Here is a 21,482-nt window from a genome sequence, read left to right as displayed (position 1 = left end):
TTTGCAGGACACGTAAGAAATGTAACAGATCTACTAAGGAGACTGCCTACACTACGCTTGTCCGTCTTCTTTTAGAATACTGCTGCGCGGTGTTGGATCCGAAAAAGTTCAAAGAAAGACAGCACGTTTTGTATTATCGCGAAATATGGGAGAGAGTGTCACAGAAATGATACAGGATTTGGGCAGGACATCATAAGAGAGCAGTTTTTTTCGTTGCGACGGAATCTTCTCACGAAATTCCGACCACCAACTTTCTCCTCTGAATGCGAAAATATTTTGTTGACACCGACCAACATAGGGAGAAATGATCACCACGATAAAATAAGGGAAATCAGAGCTCGTGCGGAAATATATAGGTGTTCGTTCCTTCCACGCGCTATACGAGATTGGAGTAATATAGAATTGTGAAGGTGGTTCGATGAACCCTCTGCCAGGCACTTAAATGTGATCTGCAGAGTATCAATGTAGATGTAGAAGACACTGCGGAGTTGTCGGCTAGCCTCCAACACATTTTTTAGGTTTTCCCAGAATCTGTGATTTGGAGCTAGCTGCTGCTTGAGAGGTGACCAGCTGGTGAAATTCATGTGGTCTCAAGACGACGTAACACACAAACACGCAACATGAAGATTTTTTAGGAAGGTGAGGTGGAAATTAAGACGTAGCTTTTTAACATTTCGCCTATTCTTGGCAAGATAATTTATTCACTCGATTGGCAGGCGGATATAACTTGTAAAGGGGATTGGTTGCCGAGATTCTTGGCTGGAATGAGAGTGCAGTCAATTCTTCACCCACTAGGTAGAAAAGACTCTGTTCCTGGAGTTAGTGCTGAACACATTGGCACTCCACATGCTATGTTCTCAACTGGAACAGCAGACGCTGTCAACAGAGTGGGGTTCCACGATTTAGTCCTTGGCAGAGCGATTCAGGCGTCACACGTGACTGCAGTCAGTCACCGTGTCACCGTCCTGCTCATACCGCACTTATGATAACAGTGATTATAATGAGCAGCTCTGACGTGTTAGGACAATCATGAACTACGTGTTGAGGCTCGTGATCAGTTTCCCTTTTCCGCATTCGTCAGCACGTTCTCATTCGCACGAGTTTCTTTGGCCTTCTGTGCAGATAAGGAAACACTACAAGTGACGTGTAAAGAGGCCGACATAGATTTCACAAAGTCAGATACATGGTTATTAGCTAATACTGAGCCTCCCCCCCCTCTACAGAGTAATTTGGTCAATAGATTGTTTACTTTTCTGATCCTCATAGTTACTACTATAGGCTTGCAATTCTGAAGATTTCATGATTCATTTAGATGATTCTCCTTTATAATACTTTTTGTAATAAACTAGAGAGCTGACTTATATCACGTCTTTGAATCCACGAGATGTTGAGTCCCTTAACACATTTGTAATTTTCCAATGACAAAACCAAATTCCCCACCTCAAGCTTCACTGATAGGGACACGATTTTTCATACAGTTAATAAATCTCTTGAGGGCATTTCTTACAGCATTGGCTCTCAGGAGTATGTCTTTATAACGACTAGTTCTGATTCATTTAAATTCACTGGCACATACTTTGGGTTTTGCGTGTTATAACACAATTTGCATATGAATGGAACCTGCAGTTTGTGAGGAACTCCCACTGCCATTTGGACACACTGAACTGTCTGTACCATTAGCCATCAACATAACTTAAATTTGCACAATAATTACTTTAAATCTCTAGACGTATCGTAATTCTGATGTAGGGCTTGTCTGATCTCAAGGGCATGACGTCACTAATCACTAGAATAAAAGCAGCAACCTCAGCTGAAAGCGGCACTTTATGGCAGCAGCACTTGTGTGGAAGGCTGTCATGAGAGTCACCTTCAGCGGACGAGAGATGCTCGTATGTTTCCAAGATGCCACCTTTCACATTTCTATCTTACTCTGAGTAATTCGATTTTCCTCTCTAATTGCATGCGGTGAAAAGTTGCTATCACTTCACACGCAGCGTCTCTCGTCACCCGGGTGGTCCGGTGACAGGCGAGTTCTGCTGATCTTGAGAGGGTTAAGCCGACGGGTGTGAGGGAGTCGAGTGAATGCTTTCCAGATGCCGACATTGTCATAAGAGCGGGAGCGACACGCCCCGAGGGGCCAGTAGGGGCGGCTGGGCTAGAGATTCCGTTACTTCGCAGAAACTTAGTTACAACACTTTCTGGCTGGCTACCAGCGAGGCGTGGAAAAGACTTGTGTTCCCAGGCAGTCTTGGCGGGCAAATTCCCGCGTTTTCTGCAATATCCTAACTGTGATTGCCTTGCTCAGGGCAGAGCTCAGTGACGTAGCAAAATTGGCGCAGAAATTGGCGCCAAGAATCTCCATTGGTGGAATGGTAGTGCTTCGGCAATTGAGTGGAATTTTCCGCCGGTTTTCGAGTTGCTGATTGGAACGTTTAACCACGGCCACTGTCGTGGGGGCGGGAATGTTCTGTGTTCGGTTTGTATGGGTGCTCTCGAGAGAGTTGGCTCTCGCCTTTCGGGTGGAATAGGTTACAAGACTGAACTCTCGCTGCTCTGGACAGCCCACCTTCCGTTGGCTGTCTTTTTATTTAATTTTAACTGTTTGACGAAGTTGTTGAAGTTTCGACTTCAACGTAACTTTCCGAAAACAGTTGGCAATTGAGCGTTTTGCGTACAAGCGGCCTATGTTGTCTGTCTTGAGCAGTTTTGGCTAAGGTTGACTGTGTCGGAGTTACTGTGTGACTTCGCTTGTTAAAATCAATCACTGTACCGTCAGTGACCGTGTGGCGGGCTTTCTTCGTCTCCCTCAGAGGCGCATTTGTATTGATAGGACGTCTTTAGTCTGGAACAACCAGACCAGGATAATTTGTTTCGGGGTATACTCGCGACATTATCATCACCACGACGGGACGTCGAAGCAACCAGCTATCGCCTCCGGTACGCCAGATCGTGTTCTTGCAGTTAAGAAGACAGGTTGGTAATGTATGTCCACAGCACCGGCAGAATAGGGAAATTTGCTAGGCGATAATCAGAGCTCAGCAGAGCACGTCTGTTCGTCTTTTCTAACTTTGTTCTGTCTTGGGTGTTCATTGTTTGAGTTCTCACTACCGTAGCACCAATTAATGTTGAGTTGGCTGTGTGTTTCTCTTAAGATTTGAGTTGCAAGGAATTGGCTCCACATACCACTTTGTCATAAATGTCACAATCTAGTTTATGGGCAACTTCATCTTCACAGCATTTATTTGAGTATCCAATTGGATGTATTGTAAATGTTTCGTGTGTTTTATTTAATATTTTGAGTTTAATCATAATAAATCAAATTGTTATTTTGGACTGAACTTTCATTCCGTTAATCGGTAGAGCAACCTTTTCATTTCTCACTACGTTAATGAAACTTTCCTTAATTGCTATCCAATCAAATTATTGCAGGTGCCAAACTCTTTTCTACCCAACTTGCAGGGTCAATTACAGTCAGTTCGCGTTTATTCTTAATCCATGTGCAACAGCAAAAGTAGGAGCTAGAAAAAGGGGGGCTTAGAGTATCATTTCCATATGAAGATTTGAGAAAAAATTAGTGTTAAATACACTGCTAGCCCTGGCACCTCGCAACTGCATTATTTCTGCGTAAAGTGAAGATGACAATACAGACTCTTTGTGGCAGCACGATATTGCTTGGGTCTCATATTTTTGTTTGCATACAACACGCAAAGATGATTCGAAGTTTTTGTTTGTCATTTGCAAAGATAGAAGATCCCCTCAAAGACAAATATGAAGCCATGGACTTGCAACCCTGGGCATCAAAGGACTACAAGATAAATATATGCATGAGATTTGTGAATCTTGGAATCTAATTATTAGTCGCGGCTCCAATTTTACCATTTAAAATAAAATAATAAATAGATTTCAATGTGTTTGCTGTCTAAAACTTTGTAATCACAGTTCTTGACTGAACAGAAATAACGAACATGTCATCTCACTGATGCTGCATTTCTGGAATACTTCCTTCCACTGTAGCAGAATTTATACTGTGCTGAATGTTAGGAACTGATTTAGAAAAAAAAAATCTATAAAGTAGTACGAGATTCTGTCAGTCGTATAAAATAACGTTAACTTAACGAATCAGTTTTGGGGAGAACTCTGCGTGGGATGCATGAAATTACAGAACTACATCTGTGAATCTTAATTAAAGATAACACTGAGTGTAGAACAATTTACATTAACTACCGTGTTGCGACTCCCGTGAGTTGGTTGTCGGTACCGGAATAATTTTATAGCTGTTTATGTATGGTATGTAAGACATTTACACGGGCAGATGTTGACTCTGACCACAATCTATTGGTCATGAACTGTAGATTAAAACTGAAGAAACTACAAAAAGGTGGTAATTTAAGGATATGGGACCTGGATAAACTGACTAAACCAGAGGTTGTAGAGAGTTTGAGGGAGAGCATAAAAGAACAATTGACAGGAATGGGGGAAAGAAATGCAGTAGAAGAAGAATGGGTAGCTTTTAGGGATGAAGTAGTGAAGGCAGCAGACGATAAAGTAGGTAAAAAGAGGAGGGCTAATAGAAATCCTTGGGTAACAGAAGAAATATTGAATTTAATTGATGAAAGGAGAAAAAATAAAAATTCAGTAAATGAAGCAGGCAAAAAGGAATACAAACGTCTCAAAAATGAGATGGACAGGAAATGCAAAATGGCTAAACAGGGATGGATAGAGGACAAATGTAAGGATGTAGAAGCTTATCTCACTAGGGGTAAGATAGATACTGCCTACAGGAAAATTAAAGAGACCTTTGGAGATAAGAGAACCACGTGTATGAATATCATGAGCTCAGATGGCAACCCAGTTCTAAGCAAAGAAGGGAAGGCAGAAAGGTGGAAGGAGTATATAGAAGGTTTATACAAGGGCGATGTACTTGAGGACAATATTATGGAAATGGAAGAGGATGTAGATGAAGACGAAATGGGAGATAAGTGCTGCGTGAAGAGTTTGACAGAGCACTGAAAGACCTGAGTCGAAACAAGGCCCCCGGAGTAGACAACATTACATTAGAACTACTGACGGCCTTGGGAGAGCCAGTCATGACAAAACTCTACCAGCTGGTGAGCAAGATGTATGAGACAGGCGAAATACCCTCAGACTTCAAGAAGAATATAATAATTCCTATCCCAAAGAAAGCAGGTGCTGACAGATGTGAAAATTACCGAACTATCAGTTTAATAAGTCACAGCTGCAAAATAATAACGCGAATTGTTTACAGACGAATGGAAAAACTAGTAGAAGCCGACCTCGGGGAAGATCATTTTGGATTCCGTAGAAATGTTGGAACACCTGAGGCAATACTGACCTTACGACTTATCTTAGAAGAAAGATTAAGAAAAGGCAAACCTACGTTTCTAGCATTTGTAGACTTAGAGAAAGCTTTTGACAATGTTGACTGGAATACTCTCTTTCAAATTCTGAAGGTGGCAGGGGTAAAATACAGGGAGCGAAAAGTTATTTACAATTTGTACAGAAACCAGATGGCAGTTATTACAGTCGTGGGGCATCAAAGGGAAGCAGTGGTTGGGAAAGGAGTGAGACAGGGTTGTAGCCTCTCCCCGATGTTATTCAATGTGTATATTGAGCAATCAGTAAAGGAAACAAAAGAAAAATTCGGAGTAGGTATTAAAATTCATGGAGAAGAAGTAAAAACTTTGAGGTTCGTCGATGACATTAAATGGAGTGGTGCTGAGGGAATTAAATTAGGAAATGAGACACTTAAAGTAGTAAAGGAGTTTTGCTATTTGGGGAGCAAAATAACTGATGATGGTCGAAGTAGGGAGGATATAAAATGTAGACTGGTAATGGCAAGGAAAGCGTTTCTGAAGAAGAGAAGTTTGTTAACAGCGAATATAGATTTATGTATCAGGAAGTCGTTTCTGAAAGTATTTGTTTGGAGTGTAGCCATGTATGGAAGTGAAACATGGACGATAACTAGTTTGGACAAGAAGAGAATAGAAGCTTTCGAAATGTGGTGCTACAGAAGAATGCTGAAGATAAGGTGGATAGATCACGTAACTAATGAGGAGGTATTGAATAGGATTGGGGAGAAGAGAAGTTTGTGGCACAACTTGACTAGAAAAAGGGATCGGTTGGTAGGACATGTTTTGAGGCATCAAGGGATCACAAATTTAGCATTGGAGGGCAGTGTGGAGAGTAAAAATCGTAGAGGGAGACCAAGACATTTATACACTAAGCAGATTCAGAAGGATGTAGGTTGCAGTAGGTACTGGGAGATGAAGAAGCTTGCACAGGATAGAGTAGCATGGAGAGCTGCAATAAACCAGTCTCAGGACTGAAGACAACAACAACAACAGAATATGGTATGTTAATAATATCGATAACGTTGGAAGCAAAACTAATTTTTTGCTTGTATTTAGGTACATACGTGCCGTCTTGGCACACTTTCAATTTCCTGTGCCCTGTACAGTAGCAGATGGTGCAAAAGTGAAAACAAGATAGCGCAACGTATTTATGAAGTGGAGATGGGCAGCACTATCTTGTTTTGGATTCCCTAGCCGCTTGCTGTTGGGATTTCAATGACTACCGCCACTGCAGACAGTTACCTGCAAACAAGCAAAAATTAGTTACGTATCTTCGGTTCCTTGAGGTGATAATGAAAACTGACTACCCTCGTATTATTTCCGTTTTTGTCCTATGTTATTAACTTATGGGAATATGAAATAACAACATCAGTAATGTCCAACAGCTACAGTTCTTTTAATTTTGTTTTTTTCGACAAACTAGATTTAGTTCGATGCTCGGTCTACTCTGAGGAGGATATTTCTGTTTGATCTGGGAATTCTCAGTTAGCTGGGTAGCAACATCTGCCCAAGAGTTGGAAGATTTATTTCTCCTCCTCAGTACACTGAAGCCGCAAACACGAGCCACCTCTCAGAAACTTCAATTTACATTCAAATGAACAGAATTAAGTACTCCAGTTACGTTCCTCATGCGTACACTAACGCAATTCGTGAGCTTAATTCCATTTTCAAATCTTTTAAAGGTAAACGCGTTATGCTACACACAAAAAGCGTTGTCGGCGAAGTTAATCTCGTTCCTTCGATTCAACAGCGCCATTTAGGACGAATAAAGTTAAATTTCTAGTCAAAGATTATTTATTTTACTCAGTATCTAAGCTCTTGCATCTAAAATATAATAAGCTTAACAATGTTTAAGCTGACCACACTCATTTCTCATTATCTTTATATTTAAACGATTCTTTAATGAGCGATTGCCTTTCTTTGTTTCCATCGCATCTTCATTACACAAATTAAACAACGGGAACAATAATTCACAGAATTTGTGTGTTTTCTTTTGAAAGAAAAATGTTTATGATTTTATCATGAGGAAAAACTCCCTCAGTTTTAGCTTTATACGGTTGTTCTGGAGCTGTGGAAAACTTAGATCGCTTTCAGTATTTCGTAATTATTCTATAGTTAATTTATAACATGGATGAATTTAACAAGTCTGTGATGCCAACAGATAATTTTTTAATGAAAAATGAGAATATATTAAGTTCGGGAACACTACCTGGAAAGCAACAAAAAACTGTCCATCTAAAGAAAATATTTGGCACTCAAAGCTGCATTAAGTTTGCTGAGACAATAATTTTCGATGTCTTTCATTATTTTCATCGAAAATAGATGCGGGCTCTCATCAAATCGCATAAACACTTCGTTCTACCTGATTATAGGGAGCTCTCACTGACGCACTGGAACGAAATAGTATCTTTGTCTTGCTTGAAGTAGCTAATGTGGACCCATGTCAGCGAAGTAAGCGTTGCGACAGACGGGGATTACTGCATGGTACTTTATTCAGGTAGACAACAGTTCACACAAAAAGAGGCGTCTGAACTGGCATTCAGGAAGCGCGCTAAGTTTTGCTAATATTTGCAGTGAAAGTATGGACTAGCACCCAACACCCAGATTCTAATGATGTAAACATCAGCCCCAACTGCACAGTAAAATTTATTCGCTTAATTCTTCGACCGGTTGTAGGTAAAGGCATCCATTCTCAGGGTGCAATTAGCCATGATATCATCACTTTCTTAAAGTCACGGAGCTCCCCGAACTGTACTCAGCCCCACCAACTGTGCCGGTATACATAGTACACCTCTGAGAAGGACACCTTATTTAAGAGGCTCTTCAGTATAACCGTGTTTCTAAAACTGTAACAGTCATAATAAATAGTGATAAGAATAACAATAAATGATCATCAATATCATCAGTCGTCAGCACCCCACGACCACCACCATCATCAAAATCTTCTCAAGAACAATATCAAGAGATAAACCCACTCTGTTTCTTTTCCTGCCGTCAAGTGTTTCCCTCTGTCGTTTCCTTGGGTGACCAATTTTTCTTCTCCCTTATTTTGGCTTTTACTTCAGTAGTAACTTCGGAATTCTGCTTTCTCGTAAATGCTATTTCCCTTTTAATGTCTAGCCAGCTACTGCTCCCAGAAAGCTTATTTCTACTCATTCCGTCTTTTAGATCTACTGGATAACAGGTGTCCAACATACATATCAAAGCAAGTAATAACACAAATACGTAGGATTAAAACTGCAATATGGTAACATAAAAATAGTTATTTTATTCAACTGATCAGAAATGAAGTCCAGGCGCCCTCTTCGTCTGTCGGTCGACTTCGACTGCAGCCCTCAGCTCGTTTTATACTACGAGTTATTTATGCAACTTTCTTTTTGCGGCTTGTGTTTCTGTGCTGAGCATGAAATCGGCATATTGTTTTACACTACACAAAACTCCGGAAGATGGAATCAAAACCACCTACTTCACCCTTTTGCTGTTCGTTGAGTAGTGATCCAGGATTTCTTCTTTCAGCAGGAAATATTTTCCTCTCTCCAAGTGCATCAACTGTTTTTCCTTCTACTACTCTGTACAGAACTTTTAAACTGTTCCGCATGCCCTCGTTGCCGTGACGAAAACTTTTGACATGAGCACCAAACACAGTTTTCTATAACTTCGTCTGGTTTCGTCAACATAGGTCTTTGAGTTCCAGATTTGTCTAATCGCCATGTCCGTAGTTTCTGTATAATTGCTTAAGGTATATTACATCAGTCCATGCAACGACCAAAAAGATTATTCATTTTACTAAACGTATTTGATTTTATTGAATTAAAACATTGTCAATGCATTGATGTCAAACATATTTATCTACGTCTATATCTACATCAACATGATTACTCTGCTATTCACAGTTAAGTGACTGCAGAGGGTTCAATGAACCACCTTCAAGCTGTCACTACCGTTCCACTCTATAAAGACGTGCGGAAAAACAAGCACTTAAATTTTTCTGCGCGAGCCCTGATTCTTCTTATTTTCACGTGATCATTTCTCCATATGTAGGTTGGTGCCAACAAAATGTTTCCGCAATCAGAGGAGAAAACTGGTGATCGAAATTACATTAGAAGATCCCGTCGTTTTAATGATTGACACTCCAATTCACATATCATGTCTGTGGTACTAACTCATTTATTTCGCGATAATACATAACGTGCCGCCCTTCTTTCAACTTTCTCGATGTCATCCGTCAGATCCATCTGATACGGATCCCACACCGCCTAGCAATACTCCAGAATAGGGCGGACTAATGTGGTGTAAGCGGTCTCTTTAGTAGACCTGTTGCACCTTCTAAGTGTTCTGCCAATGAATCGCAGTCATTGATTTACTCTACCTACAACATTATAAATGTAATCTTTCAAATTTAGGTTATTTGTAATTGTTGTCCCTAAATATTTCGTTGAATTTACTGCCTTCAGATTTGTGTGACTTGACGCGTTATCGAAATTTAGCTGATTTCTTATAGTACTCATGTGAATAACTTCACACTTTTCCTTATTCAAGGTCAAATGCCACTTTTCGAACCATAAGTTATCTTATCTAAATCATTTTGCAAGTCGTTTTGATCCTCTGATGACTTTACAAGAGGATAAATGACAGCATCATCTGCAAACAATCTAAGACGGCTACTCAGATTGTCTCCTATGTCGTTAATATAGATCAGGGACTCGATGCATTTCCATTTATTACTATGAACTGTGACCTTTCTGGCAGGACATCACGAATCTAGTCGCACAACTGAGGCGATATTCCGTAGGCACCCAATTTGGTTAGAAAACGCTCGTGAGGAACGGGGTTATAAGCCTTCTGGAAATCTAAAAATATGAAATCAATTTGACATCCCCTGTCTATAGCACTCATTACTTCATGAGTATAAAGAGATAGTTGTGTTTAACAAGAACGATGTTTCCTAAATCCAAGCTTACTATGTGTCAATAAATCGTTTTCTTAGAGATAATGCATAACGGTCGAATAAAGTATATTTTCCAAAACCGTACCGCAAATCGACGTTGGTCAAATGGGGCTGTAATTCAGCGGATTACTCCTATTTCCCATATTGGATATTGGTGTGACTTGAGCAATTTTCCAGTCCTTAGATACGGAACTTTCTGTGACCGAGCGGTTGTATATAATTGCTTAACATGCAGATATCTCATCAACGTACTGCGAAATGAACCTGACTGGTATACAATGTTGACCGAAGGCCTTACCTTTATTAAGCGATTTAAGATGCTTTGCTACATCGAGGATATCTACTTCATGTTTCTCGTCTTGGCAGTTGTTCTTGATTGGAATTCAGAAATATTTACTTGGTTTTATTTTGTGAAGGAGTTTCGGAAAACCGTGTTTAATAACTCTGCTTTAGTGGCACTGTCATCAGTGACTTCACCGTTGTTATCGCGCAGTGAAGGTATTGATTGCGTCTTGCCACTGGTGTGCTTTATGTATGGCCAGAATCTCTTTGGGTTTTCTGCCAGATTCCGAGACAGAGTTTCGTTGTGGAAGCTATTAAAAACATCTCGCATTGAAGTACGCGCTATATTTCGAACTTCTGCAAAAAATTGTCAATCTTGGGGCTTGTTATGGCTTGGTTTTACATCTAACAATACTTTCTTTAATAAACGAATAAAGTGAGAATTTTTGACTTGTTGTATTTGCATCTTTTCTGTGCTTGAGTCCTGAAGTTGGAAGTGTCACATGTGTGCACACTTGTCAAGTATTCCTGTCATGTTACTGACTTTGGTAGGATATAAAGAGCTGTCACTCGGAAAATACGTCACATAAGACACATCGAAACCTCATGCCCAGGTATAGTCGTTTCCTTTGATGTAGAAACCATGTATAGTTTTTTCTGTTAATGAGAGCATAAAACTTAAAGAAGAAAACATGAAAGCAAACACCAAGCTACCTCAGTAACATTCAGATGTAACAATAAAACAGTTATAGTTAATAACACAGAAAAACTATTTTGAACTCAGTCTGGGGTACTACTGACAAGAGGAAAGGCTGTCCATTAGGTCAGCTATTTCCCGAATCAAAAAGTCGAATATGAAGATGGAGTAGCAAACAAAACTTGCAACATCGTCTACATAAGTAGCAAAATATGCCTTGTAGATAAACCTCCGACCGAAGTAGAAGAATTACACAAGATCATACGAACAACACAAAGAAACAAGTTTACAACTCAAAAAGAACAAGAAAACCAGCAGTCACTAATACACCTTTGACGCACGTAGAATTCACACAAGGAGAGATACTATGGCTAGTGCAACCTCGAACACAATACAATCAGAAACAACTGCAGCTAGATGCATGTTACACTTTCTCAATTCATACTTATGAAAACATTCATCGAGAAGAGCTAGTCACTTTGCTACTGATGGCATCAAAAATTGGTATCAAGAAACACTAGTAGCTAAAATTGACAAAAGGAAAAAAGAAATGAAAGAGAAAATAATACAAAAGATGAAATCACATCAACACAAGCATGCCGACACACAGGCAACACAGTTATAATAGTTGGAAAAAATAGAGCAAGCAGCAGAACGCCAACAAAATACATAGAATCACTTACTACAATTAACTCACGTACAAAATAGGTAGCATATTCAATAAACAGTGCGTAAACATTGCATATAAAACGAATGATTTAATACATTCCGAAGGTAAAATCAAAACCAGTCACTGTAAAAGGCTGATATATAATAGAAGAGAAAGAGGTGAATATAATACAGTTCAGTAAAGTAGATCTCACCTCACCTACCATACCCACAGGGCACTGACACACAATATGCATCTGATTAATGCTGGAAACCAAACGCAGAACAAAATAACTATAGACAACGTGAAAGACGAAACAAAAAATAACTTAATCCCCCCTCTCTCCCTCCCCCCGCCCCCCCCCCCTCTCTCTCTCCCTCGCTCGCTCTCTCTCGGCCTGCTACTTCCCTGCATTTCACCTCTACTTCCCTTCTTCCTCTATTCCATAACCACCGTACTCTCACATCATCTACTTTTTTTCCCCTCACTGTTCACTAACTTCTGCTCATAGTTAATTCCTCCACTCCCAATCTCCACCCTCTTCCACTTGTGGTGTCACATTTTTACTCGCGTGTGATGTCGCTATACTCATGTAATGCTAATCACTCGTCAGTTCGGCATAAGAACACTATAGTGTAATTTTTAATGAAAGTTTTAATGAAGTTTGATTTAGAAGTGGAAGAGTTTTACAGAAATGTTTATCAGATTTTACTGACAGGCGCCGCTGGTGAGGTATTGTGCATGACATGAATGTTTAGTGCAAACATTTCAAGTGCATACGTTTCAAGAAGCCTTAGGAGGATACTTTGTGAGAGATGGGCCTACCCTGGGCTTCCCTCTCTCGTTTGAATTCCATATTGATATAAAGCAAACACGAGTTTATTTGACTCACTTTCTTTTTAGTTTCGATTTTCTCTCTCTATCAATAAATAAAGGCTGTGAGTTTCAGGTGTAATGTGTGATGTCGTCAGTCATACGATCACACCGCCGCCTGAGAGATCGATCCGCCGGATGCGAATCTCTGGATAAACGGAACAGAAGAACGGCTGTGCCAGCCAAAGAGTACACAGCCAGTCGCAGTACTTCATGTGTAGCAGGAGAGTAGTGCAGTTGCGCCAATCTACAGTTTGTAGCCACGCTCAGTGGTCAACCAGCGCCGGTGATAGTCAGTCATCGTCTGCAGCTCAGTCATTGCTGCCATCAAGTCTTTGTAGCTCCGTTCCAAGTTAGTCTTCAAATTCACCGGGTTCGACATTCAAGATTACGAGAAATTAATTTGTCACTGCAAGAATTGTGAGTTGTAAATTATGTCATTCTACAGACGCTTAGTCTAGTCGCGTCTTCTATAATTGTCAAACAACTGATCATGGGCTACAGAAAAGTTAAGTAATAAATACTTTCTTATTTTGTACTCCTGCTAATTAATTGTGTTATCGTGTTGTAGTTACCAAGCAGTCTTGGCACACGTTTTCACCTCCTTGGCTACCTCATATTTGCCACCTCATGTTGACGGATTCGGTTAGGGTGGAAGACCGGGAGCCATCACAATGTTGCTTCAGTAACTTATTTTTATAATTTTATCTGGCACTTAAAATTCCAACAGTGGATGTATTCCTCTTCGGAGTAGCTTTCCAGCCAGAGTTTGGTTCACTTGGCTCTGTTGTGAAAGACAAACTGGTAAGTGATTCTCTGTGCGGCTCGTGGCTGGCAAAGCGACGGCGAGCAGGTATGTGGACGAGTATCGTGAAGTCAGCTTCAGAAAGTGGTTGGGAGGTGGAAGTGCGTCCCCCTGGTGGCAGGAGGTGACGGGCTGGTTTGTGCTCGTTCGCGCCGACAGTCACAACGCAGAGGGGCGGAGCTGGGACACAAGCTTTCAGTTGCAGAGATCAGACGCGTAGGCGGCAGTTAAGGCTGTGTTTGATTCTGACCCGAGACAGAATAATACAGGCAGAAGAGCTCTGAGGCGCCGACAGCATCTTCTCAGGACTCGGGAGATCATATGAGCAGCACAGAATAACATGCTAAGTGCCAAATGATTCTAGCAGAAGAAATTTGGCATCGGCGTTTCACTGTAGTGTGGTTTTCTGGCGTGCTTTCTCGCTGACATTAGACTGACTCCGATAGGCTCTTCCAAGCTACACAAGCTAGTGGAGGCTTAAATTTTATTGTAAATTATTCCGTTTGGGAGCTGCGTCTCGTGTCTGCTCAGCAAGTAGCGGAGGCACGAACGTACTACGCCGAGCTCAGGTGGCCAGCCACAGAAGGTGAAGCTTGTTACTGTGCTGTTTAGCGCGGAATTTGACAGTTTTCATTGTACTTGCTCCTTATGACCAGAGTTATTCGGTGTGTAGATTCGGTAGAGTACGGGCTCTGTGTTCGGACCTCGATCGACTTGGTTTGATTACTTCCAATGTCCAGCGCAGACAGACTGTGGCAGCATGCTGTTAGCATCCGCTAACGGCATTTGAGTCCAGGACGAGAGTTGCAGTCGCTCACAGGAATCCACCGTAACAACTACGCAATGCAAAGCACCGGGTGCACGTCAGAAGTAACAGTGATGAGTTTCAGTTTGATAACGAGGGCGAAATTAACTGTAATGTGGGTGAAGTGGGGAACTGAGCCCAGTCAAGTGGTGTTAATCTTCTTTCTTTCTTTCTTATTCTGTCAGAGCTAAGTGGCCACTCATTTAATGAGTTAGACTTGTGAGATGGTGTGCCACGATGTTCAAAGCCACGGAACTGCTCCGGTACACATCCTTAACTCAGCCACGGTCTTTCCTCCACTAGTTACGAGTCAGTTTCTATTCGCAGATGTTTCTCTTCATTGTCAACTTTATATAATGGCTTGTCTTAAGGTCCTTGAGACTGTTTTCGATTCCTGTGCATGTCGCGCTTGTGACGACCCAAAATTTTGTCCCATTCGACTGAATACAATAATAGTTCGGATCATGGTTTTTCATTCAATGAATTATATTGCGTCTATATTGTCCTATGCCCGTTACCATCCACTATATCCTAATTGTTACGGCTATTATGAATTAATAACACAGGCCAACAAAAAATGTTTTTTGAAAACCTTTTTTTTACTTTGATAGCTGATCTTTATAGATTTTTATGAGCTGAATCCAAATCTAGCCTTAGTTTTTTTATATTACCCATAGTTTTTTTACCAATATGCTTTTTATTATATACTGTAAAAATCCTATACTATACGGTAAACGAGGAAATTAATGAAGCGTCTTGTTAAAATATATGCAAGGTTTGTATGTACAGTAAGCTACTTAAAACAGTGATAGGTGTTTCACTAGTCAGCTGGAATTGGTTTGTATTTTCATTCTTTTTTTTCTTTATATCTACTTTTCTAGATTTTTCCACGATGAGTCGCTTGCTGAACGTCTTGGTGAAGTGACCTGCAGTAGTCCCCCATCATGATGGTGTTCCAGCGGCCTAGGCAGCGTTTTTCCATCACTATAATGTCCAGCTGAAAACGCTTAGTTTCTCACTAACATCTCCCATACTGCCCGGGAAGTAATCAAGGTGGCTATTCCAAAAGTGAACTTTCAGGCTCATTAAACATCCTGCAGTTTTAAGCTTCTTTAACATTGCAGCTATAATAGAAACATATTATAAGTCTTTTTCCTGTCCTAAGAACTTTGTAACGACTTGCTTGAATGATACCCATGTTCCTTTGTCATTTAAGGTCATTGTGGATTCAAAGTTATCAAACATCAATTTTCTAATGTCAGGTCCGACAAAGACGCATTCTTGTAGTTTAGCTTCTGAAAGGTATGGAAACTTTTGGCAGAGATACTTAAAACATGGTCCATCTTTAGGCAAAGCCTTTACAAACTGTTTCAGTAGACCTGAACTTATATGTAGAGGTGGTAGGAGTACGTTTCTTGGCTCTACAATGTTTGCGTATAATGTTCTTCTCACCAGGTTTTAGAGTGTCCTTCATAGGCCAGTTCTTTCTGCACCAGTGTTGATCCCTAGCGCTACTGTCCCATGCACACAAGAAACATGAAAATTTGGTAAATCCACCTTGCTGGCTACGGAGCATGCATGTTACTTTTAGATCGCCACACATCATCCAACCATGAGCAGAATAGCCTATTTTATTTAGCACTATTTCTGGGTTTTCATAGCTTTCTTTCATATGTACAGAATGTCCAACAGGTATAGATGCATACATGCATACATGTTACCATTGTGTAGTAAAACAGCCTTTAAACTAAATTTAGATGAATCAGTAAACAGCCTCCAGTCTTCCCTTTTGTATTCAATACCAAACTCATTCATCAGACCTGGAATGTCTGAGCAGTACTCTAAATCACATTCTTGTCGAAAAAACTAGGAATATTGATGCTCAAAAAATGGTTCAAATGGCTCTAAGCACTATGGGACTGAACATCTGAGGTCATCAGTCCCCTCGACTTAGAACTACTTAAGCCTAACTAAGCTAAAGACATCACACACCGCCATGTCCGAGGCAGGATTCGAACCTGGGACCGTAGCAGCAGCGTGGTTCCTGACTAAAGCGCCTAGAACCGCTAGGCCACAGCGACCGGCTAATTGATGCTCTCTCTTTCTGTACATGAATATGCTGGTTCCAATGACCAATAAGTTCTTTTCTTTTAATCTAGAGCCAAGAAATTCAGTTTTTTTCTTTCGTTAAGCCCAAATCTCTAACCAAATCGTTAAGCTCGATCTGAGTAAACAATTTGGGCTCTAGACTTTATCTATTACAATGGAATTCATCAGCATCTGGTTCATATAAATCACATTGTACATCACACATATAAAGGATGCTTCAGAAGTGATAGTCAGCAATTCACACGTGGAAGATAGAGGCCGAAAGTAGCTAAAAAGCTCCAATAAACATGGGTCCACAAATCAACCTTTGTCAAGATACACTTCATTTCATGTTGCGGTTTATCAGTGTCTAGGAACATATGGCATCTCTGGACGTTAAAGTTGTCCTTGCGTCTGAATGTAACATACTGAACTCGTCCATGAATTGAGCTGCGAATCCTCTCAGGCAGTCCTGGGGTATTCTGTAAATCCGAAAGCGCCATTCCTCAAGAGCGTTGACCTCGGTAGCCCAGGCCAGGCTTTTGACGTGACCCCTCGCACAGAAAGGGGAAATGGTGCAGGCCCTTCTCTACGTGATGAATGTTGACCGTACGTCCGAGTTAGAATCCGGCGCAGTCGTAAATAAAAATTTGCTGGATCACCGTCATGCATGAACCACTTGTTCAGTGGGACTTCATCATGAAGTATGTGAAAGCACAGTCCATAGAATCGCATGTAGTGCTGGCCGGTTAGTCTCTGTGGTAGGAATTGTGGTACAATTATGCGGTATCCGAGCAGTCCTGACCAGATGTTCAACGAATAACACTGCTGATGTCGTGGTACGTGTGTTGCATTAGGATTAACATCGGACCAAATGTGACAGTTATGTTAGTTAAAAATATCGTCACGGGTAAACCCAGCCTCATCCGTGAACAGAATACTGCTTGCAAGCAGGGTATTCAGGGTAAAATGTTGTTGCATTGGCAGAAATTCTCCCTAGGTGGAAAGTCTGCATCGTTGAGGGCTTGCACTCACTGAAGATGATGTGGACAGAGTACTTGCCGATGTAAAATCCGCCACGCACTTTTATGACACAGGACACATTCTTGGATAGCAATCTTCCTTGTTGAAGTAGTCGGACGTTCGTGTACAATGCGTAACACCTTTCCTCAACTTCAGGTGTTATGGATCTGGGCTGACCTTCTCGTACATGGTATGCGAAACTCCCGGTTTCTCTATGGCGCTGATGTAACTTGCGAAATGTGCGGCTGTTGGGGTGCCTGCGGAGAGGAAAAGCTTCTTCATACAATCGGGCAGCCTCAAGGGCTCCATCATTCGCTTTGTCACACATGAGGTGCATGTCAGCGTACTCTTCATTCGTGTAACCTCTGTCCACGGTGCCTTCACGTTCGTAACTGATTGTGAGGCCTGTACGGCACAGTTCACAGACAGGGAAAGAGAAACAGTTGCGCTTGCATAAACAAACAGATAGTCGATCCAAAACCAACGTAAATACCGCGGTATCCACGGGCGTTTACAGTTGGTTCCCAACTCGAACTAATGAGCTATCTCGACAAAGGTTGGTTTAAGGATCCATGTTTATTTGAGCTTTTTAGCCACTTTTAGCCTCCACTTTCCATGTGTGAATTATTGACCATCATCTCTGAAACCCCCTGAATGTAAAATAATGAATATCATCGTATTTATGTAAATGAGGAGAGTTCTGCAGTCGGTTCAGTTTCACTTATTGACCTTATCTTTGAATGATGATCATTACGCGATTTGAAAGTTGGTGGTAATAATATATGCTCTAAATCCTCGTTGAAGATTGGATTTCGTAATTTAGTGAGCAGCCCCTTCTGTTTAGCGCGTCGTCTAACTGCAAGTGTGTCCCACTGCAAACTTTCTATGAGATTTGTAACGCTCTCGCGATGGCTAAATGTACCATTCACGAATCTTGCCGCTCTTCTTTGGATCTTCTCAATCTCTTGAATCAGACCCAACTGGTAAGGGTCCCATACTGACGAACAATACTGTAAGACTGGACGAACTGATTTATTGTAAGATATTTCCTTTGTTGAAGGACTGCACGGCTTCAGCATTCTACCAATAAACCGCAATCTAGAGTTCGCCTTAGCCTTTACTTGTGTAATCTGATCATTCCAATTGAGATCATTTGTTTGAAGCATGGTAGAACCTAAAGAACGTCCAGATGTCCCTTTAAGTATTAGGCAGCGTAGCAATGGAAAGTGAGCGAGGGTTCTGTCAGGCTGCCTGAATGCCGGGTGGTGAAATGTAAGCAGAGTCCTTTGTGTGGCTGCATGTTGCCGGAAATTCGCGTCTCGGCGTCGTTGGGCCAGCGCGGCGCCGTCTCTGGACGGCGGAAACCGGCTGGAGTCCCGTTATCCAGCAGACAATGGCCGGCGGCCGCATCTGTTTTCCAGGGGCGCCCTCTGCGTCCCTTGACCTCCGCCATTGTGCGCGTGATTGCGGCGACCGGAGTCGCCGGACACCGGTGCCAGCGCCCGGGAGGCTCAACGTGAATGAAAACCCACCAAGAAACAAATTACAGAAGATTCACTACATTTCGAAAAACAATGCGATGCTAGCACGAGTTTCTTAAAAGTAGATACCTTAGGGGTTGCGAAGCAACTCAAATCGCTTGATATGGGCAAGTCTTCAGGTCCAGATTGTATACCGATTAGGTTCCTTTCAGATTACGCTGATACAACAGCTCCCTACTTAGCAATCATATACAAGCGCTCGCTCACCGATAGATTCATACCTACAGATTGGAAAATTGCGCAGGTCGCACCAGTGTTTAAGAACGGTAGTAGGAGTAATCTATCGAACTACAGACCTATATCATTGACGTGGGTTTTCAGTAGGGTTCTGGAGCATATACTGTATTCAAACATTATGAAGAACCTCGAAAGGAACGATCTGTTGATGCGTAATCAGCATGGTTTCAGAAAACATCGTTCGCTAGCTCTTTATTCGCACGAAGTAATGACCACTATCGACAGGGAATCTCAAGTTGATTCCGTATTTCTGGATTTCCGGAAAGCTTTTGACACCGTTCCTCACAAGCGACTTCTAATCAAGCTGCTGGCCTATGGGGTATCGTCTCAGTTGTGCGACTGGATTCGTGATTTCCTGTCAGGAAGGTCGCAGTTCGTAGTAATAGACGGCAAATCAGAGAGTAAAACTAAAGTGATATCAGGTGTTCCCCTGGGAAGCGTCCTGGGACCTCTGCTGTTCCTGATCTATAAAAATGATCTGGGTGACAATCTGAGCAGTTCTCTTAGGTTGTTCGCAGATGATGCTGTAATTTACCGTCTAGTAAGGTCATCCGAAGACCAGTATCAGGTGCAAAGCAATAAAAAAAAATTGCTGTATGGTGTGGCAGCTGGCAGGTGGCAGTTGACACTAAATAACGAAAAGTGTGAGGTGATCCACATGAGTTCCAAAAGAAATCCGTTGGAATTCGATTACTCGATAAATAGTACAATTCTCAAGGCTGTCAATTCAACTAAGTACCTGGGTGTTAAAATTACGAACAACTTCAGTTGGAAAGACCACGTAGATAATATTGTCGGGAAGGCGAGCCAAAGGTTGCGTTTAATTGGCAGGACACTTAGAAGATGCAACAAGTCCACTAAAGAGACAGCTTACACTACACTCGTTCGTCCTCTGTTAGAATATTGCTGCTCGGTGTGGGATCCTTACCAGGTGGGATTGACGGAGGACATCGAAAGGGTGCAAAAAAGGGCAGCTCGTTTTGTATTATCACGTAATAGGGGAGAGAGTGTGGCAGATATGATACGCGTGCTGGGATGGAAGTCATTAAAGCAAAGACGTTTTTCGTCACGGCGAGATCTATTTACGAAATTGCAGTCACCAACTTTCTCTTCCGAATGCGAAAATATTTTGTTGGGCCCAACCTACATAGGTAGGAATGATCATCAAATTAAAATAAGAGAAATCAGAGCTCGAACATAAAGGTTTAGGTGTTCGTTACTCCCGCGCGCTGTTCGGGAGTGGAATGGTAGAGAGATAGTATGATTGTGGTTCGATGAACCCTCTGCAAAGCACTTACATGTGAATTGCAGAGTAACCGTGTAGATGTAGATGTAGCGTTACGGGCACGTGACGGAGTAAGGAAAGTACGCAGCGAGGTGACAAAAGTGAAGCTCAAGTACTGTGGTACGAATGGGACAGGGCTCAAATGGTTTAAATCATTCCTAGCTGGAACAGTGCACAAAGTTGAAACAAGCAGTTCACACAATATGCAAAAATCTGGTGATTTCTCAAACTGGGGAACAATCAAGAATGGGGTGCTGCAAGGTTCGGTCTTGGGTCCTCTCCTGTTCTTAATTAAGAATTAATGACTTGCCATTCTATATTCACGAAGATTCAAAGCTGGTACTTTTTGCCGATGATACAAGTAGAGCTATCCCACCCAACAGACAAGAATTAACTGGTGAAATCGTAAACAATGTTTTTCAGAAAATCATTGAGTGGTTCTCTGCAAATGGGCTCTCATTAAACTTTGACAAAACACAATATATAGAGATCCACACAGTAAATGGGATGACAATTAATAAATATAGACTTCGATCAGAAATCGGTAGGTAAGGTAGAATATTCTTAATTTCTAGATGTATGCATTGATGAGGAGTTGAACTGGAAAAAACACATTGAGGATCTGCTGAAACGTTTGAGTTCAGCTACTTACGCTATTAGGGTCATTGCAAATTTTGGCGATATACGTCTCAGGAAATTAGCTTACCACGCCTATTTTCATTCTCTGCTTTCGTATGGCATCATATTCTGGGGTAGCTCATCATTGAGTAAAAGACTGTTCATTGCACAAAAGCGTGAATCAGAATAATTGCTGGAGTTCATCCAAGATCATCCTAAGGACACTTATTTAAAGAGCTAGGGATCTTCACTGTAGCCT

Source organism: Schistocerca gregaria, chromosome 5, assembly GCF_023897955.1.
Source record: "Schistocerca gregaria isolate iqSchGreg1 chromosome 5, iqSchGreg1.2, whole genome shotgun sequence".
Classification (NCBI taxonomy): Eukaryota; Metazoa; Arthropoda; class Insecta; order Orthoptera; family Acrididae; genus Schistocerca; species Schistocerca gregaria.
This window is presented reverse-complemented; position numbering follows the sequence as displayed.